The 4477-nt window shown below is 46.6% G+C and overlaps 1 long non-coding RNA gene across 1 annotated transcript; it reads right to left on the bottom strand.

Moving 5' to 3' along the window:
- Window positions 1-3207: 3207 nt before the first annotated feature.
- On the bottom strand, window positions 3208-4234 carry LOC126980424 (uncharacterized). The gene is made up of 2 exons (XR_007733248.1): window positions 3376-4234; window positions 3208-3253 (listed from the first exon to the last, which is right to left on the bottom strand). It is a non-coding gene; the product is annotated as an uncharacterized LOC126980424 (long non-coding RNA).
- Between the last annotated feature and the right edge of the window lie 243 nt (window positions 4235-4477).

The following is a 4477-nucleotide window of genomic DNA, read 5'->3' as shown; positions in this document are numbered from 1 at the left end:
TAAATGAAGGGAAGAAAAGGAAGAAGAGATAGAGAAGACGGAAGAAAGGGAATGGGAAAGAAGGAAATAATAGAGAGAATGGAATAGAAGGAAATAAAGAGAGGAGAAGGAAGAGAAAGGAAAGGTGGACAGAAGGATGAGAAGGGAAGTTAAGTGAACGGAAGGGAAGGGGAGAAAAGGGAAGGAAAGTAAAGGGAGGTGAAGGGAAGGAATAGGAGGGGAAGAGAAGGGACCGCAAAGGAAAGGAAGGGAAAGGAAGGGAAGGGAAGAGAAGAGAAGGGAAGGGAAGAGAAGAGAATGGAAGGGATGGGAAGGGAAGGGAAGGGAAGGGAGATGAAGAGAAGAAATGGGAGGGGAAGAGAAGGGACGGCAAGGAAAGGGAAGGGACGGCAAAGGAATGTTAGGGAAGGGAAGGGAAGGGAAGGGAAGGGAAGGGAAGGAATGGGAGGGTAAGAGAAGGGACGGCAAGGAAAGGGAAGGGACCGCAAAGGAAGGGATGGGAAGGGAAGGGAAGGAAGGGACTGGAAAGGAAGGGAAGGGAAGGGAAGGGAAGGGAAGGGAAGGAGGGGACTAGAAAGGAAACGAAGGGAAGGGAAGGGAAGGGAAGGGAGGGAAGGGAAGGGAAGGTCACCTGGGGCCATCAAGGGTCAGGTATGGATGTGTTTTATCACCTGAATCTCTCCGACAATTAATTTCGCGCCATTACCACACCTGGACGAGGAGGAGGAAGAAGAAGAAGAAGAAGAAATAGAAGAAGAAGAAGAAGAAGAAGAAGAAGAAATAAAAGAAGAAGAAGGAAGGAAGGAAGGAAGGAGGAAACATACATAATCATCCAATGCAAATAATGAAGAAGAAAAAAACGAAAAAAAATAACGAGAAAGAAAAAAACGGACTAGGAAAAAGTAAATACACAACACAAACACAAATGACGCAACATGAGAAAGAGATCACCACGAGCGGGCACAGGAGGAGAGGAGGAAGAGGAGGAGGAGGAGGAGGAGGTCTTCTGGGCCGAGCGGACGTCCTCCCTCTTAAGGAATCAGGCCCGAGGTGACTAGTCAGTTCCCAAAGAGACCTTGCTCACGGCCTCCTCCTCCTCCTCCTCCTCCTCCTCCTCCTCCTCCTCTTCAGGAAAAGCCTTGCCCGCGGCAGACAAACACGGAAGGGTCAGCGTGGCGCCAGGAACCAGCAGCGACTCAGCACAGCCACGCACCCAGCACCCTCCTCCTCTTCCTCTTCTCCTTCTTCCTCCTCTTCTTCGTCTTCCTTCTAATCTTCCTCTTCCTCTTTTTCCACTTCATCAACTTCTCATTCTTGTTCCTGTTATTTTTCTTTTTCTTCCTCCTCGTCTTACCGTTGTTTGTCTTCTTCCTCCACTTCCTGTTTATTTTATCTTCTTTTTCCTCCACTTCTCCCTGTTTTTCCTCCCTAACTGTGACTTGTTTTTGGTCTTTCTTCCTTCTTCTTCTTCTTCTTTTTCTCCTGTTCTTTAGTCTTCTCTTCCTCCACGCAACCAGCACCCTCCTCCTCCTCTTCCTCTTCTCCTCCCTCCTCTTCTTCTTCGTCTTCCTAATCTTCGTCTTCCTCCTAATCATCCTCTTCCTCTTTTTCCACTTCATCAACTTCTTGTCATTCTTGTTCCTGTTATTCTTCTTCTTCTTCCTCCTCGTCTTACCCTTGTTTGTCTTCTTCCTTCACTTCCTGTTTTTTTATCTTCTTTTTCCTCCACTTCTCCCTGTTTTTCGTCTTTCTTCCTTCTTCTTCTTCTTCTTCTCCTGTTCTTTAGTCTTCTTTTCCTCCTATGAATGTTACGACTCTTTCTCTTCTTCCTTTTATTCCTGTTCCTTCTACTCTTCTTCTTCTTTCTTCCTCCTTCTTCTCTATCTCCCTCTCTTTGTTATCGTCTTTCCTTAGTTCCCATGCTCATTTATCTTCTCTTCTTCACTTCCTTCCTCGTTTTCTTGGAAGTTCTCTTATCTCCTCTTTATTTTATTTTTTTCTCCCTGTTTCCGCTTCCTTTGTGTATTTTACTTTCCCACGCTAGTCCTTCCTCTCATTGTTAATTCTTCCTTTCCTCTTTCAATTCCTTCCCTTCTCTTCCTCACTTTCCCTCTCTATTCCTCTCCGAGCCCCTCCCTCCCTCTCTCCCTTCCTCCGCTTATCTTCGTTTAAATCTCTCTTCCTCGTCCCTCTCCCTCGTCTTCTTCCTCATCCTTCTCTCTCTCTTTCGTTCTTTATCATCTTCTCTCCCTTTCTCTAATTGCACTTCTCTGTGTCTCCCTTTTCCCATCTTCCTTTAAATCTCTCTTTCTCTTCCCTCTCCCTCTTCTTCCCCCTCATCCTCATCCTTCTCTCCCTTCTCTTTCTCCTTCGTTTCCTTCTCATCTTCTCTCCCTTTCTCTAATTGCTCTTCTCTGTCTCCCTTTCTTCATCTTCCTTTAAATCTCTCTTCCTCATCCTCATCCTTCTCTCTCTTCTCTCCCTCCTTCGTTTCTTTCTCTTCTCTCTATTTCTATCTACTCTTTTTCGTCCCTCCCTTTTTTCATCTCCCTCTGAATCACACCCTCGCTCCTCTCCCTTTCTCCCTCCTCCTCCCTCCTTCTCCCTCGCCCTCCACCTTGCTACTCTCCCTCTCGTACTCTCCCCGTCGCTAACCATCTACAGTATAAATAAATTCTTGACTTAACCCTTAAAATATCACCGCCGTTCCCTCCCTTTCTCCTTCTACCTTCTACCTCGCCTCTACCTTCTACCTGTATGCCTCACCTGCTGACTTGCACCTGTGTCTACACCTGTACGGAATTTACCTTTGTATCATTTATCAGGATGTTCAGTTATAGTTTACCTGCATCCCTTATCCTTGAAATTACCTGAGATATCTTGGTTAATATTTTTGAGCTTTTTTGCGCCTGTGTTTCTACCCGTTTTCATGCTCTGATCTTTTCTTCCTTTTCTTACTTGTTTTCTTTGTTCTCTTCTATTATTTGTCTTTTCTTTCTTCCAGTTTCCGTTTCCTTTCCTTCATATATGCACACCTTTCTTGTAACTAATCTTCAGTCATCTATCTTGCACCTTCCTATGTGCGTATGTTCTTTAAATATATGTCCCTCTCTCTACCTTTGTTTTCTCACCTGATAATATACTTTCAAGCAATTTACCTTAACCTTTCCACCTGTGTTGTGTGTTGAATTCCCTCACCTATAAATGTCTACCTTTTAAATACATGTCCCTCTCTCTACCTTTGTTTTCACACCTGATTATAGACTTTCATGCAATTTACCTTTACCTTTCCACCTGTGTTGTGTGTTAAATTCCCTCACCTATAAATGTCTACCTTTTAAATACATGTCCCTCTCTCTACCATTGTATTCTCACCTGATTATATACTTTCATGCAATTTACCTTCATGTTTTCACCTGCGTTTTGTGTGTTACCTTCCCTTCACCTGTAAATTTCTACCTTGCATATGTGTTTCTGCGTAACTCACCTGTGCTCTCACCTGCAACCCGCCCCCTCCCCCCACCCATGCACCTGTACACACACCTTTACCTGGGCAAGTAGACTCCGGCCAAGCCTTGTCGACACCGTAAATGGTACTAATTCACCAATTTTTTTTTGCCCTTGAGTCAGTCTTGAAGCATTTCTCAGAGACCGACCTTCACACACACACACACACACACACACACACACACACACACACACACACACACACACACACACACACACACACACACACACAGGTGGTGACGCATACTCGCTACCCTTGTCACCCCCCGCCACAACACCCCCACCTAGGCATACCCTTTCACCCCACCCCGCCCAGCCCGACCCCGCCCCACCCCGTTGCTTCCTCTCCCCCTCTCCTCCCCCCCCCCCTCACACTCACACTGCATCTTAATCTGTCGACCTACACATTCAACCTCTCACCTCATCACCCCGTCACCTCCTCCTCCTCCTCTTCCTCCTCTCCTTACCTTCACCCCTCCCCCCTCATGCACTAAGCTCATCCCTCTCCCCAGTTCACCCCAATCACCCCAAACTTCCTCCCCTTCTATGAATAAGGAAAGGGGAAAAAACGGAGGAAGGAAGAGTGTGAAGGGGAGGAAAGGAAGGGTGGGATGAGGAAAAGGAAGGGTGGGGAGGAAGAGAAGTGTTGGGGAAGCTTGAGGAAGGGGTGTGGTGGGGAGAAGGAAGAGCTGTGACGGTGGGGAAGGAAGGACACACACACACACACACACACACACACACACACACACACAGAGAGAGAGAGAGAGAGAGAGAGAGAGTTGAGAAGGTGCCAACTATGCATACCAGTTTACTTGGCAACAATGAGGGGGGGAGGGAGGGGGAAGGGGATAGAGAAAGGGAGAGAGGGATGTAGGGAGGAAAGGTAAAATAAGGAGGGATGAAACTTAACACACACACACACACACACACACACACACACACACACACACACACACACACACACACACAC

This window comes from Eriocheir sinensis, chromosome 44, assembly GCF_024679095.1.
Source record: "Eriocheir sinensis breed Jianghai 21 chromosome 44, ASM2467909v1, whole genome shotgun sequence".
Classification (NCBI taxonomy): Eukaryota; Metazoa; Arthropoda; class Malacostraca; order Decapoda; family Varunidae; genus Eriocheir; species Eriocheir sinensis.
Note: the sequence above shows the minus strand (reverse complement) of the source record. Positions and strands in the feature narration are given on the sequence as shown.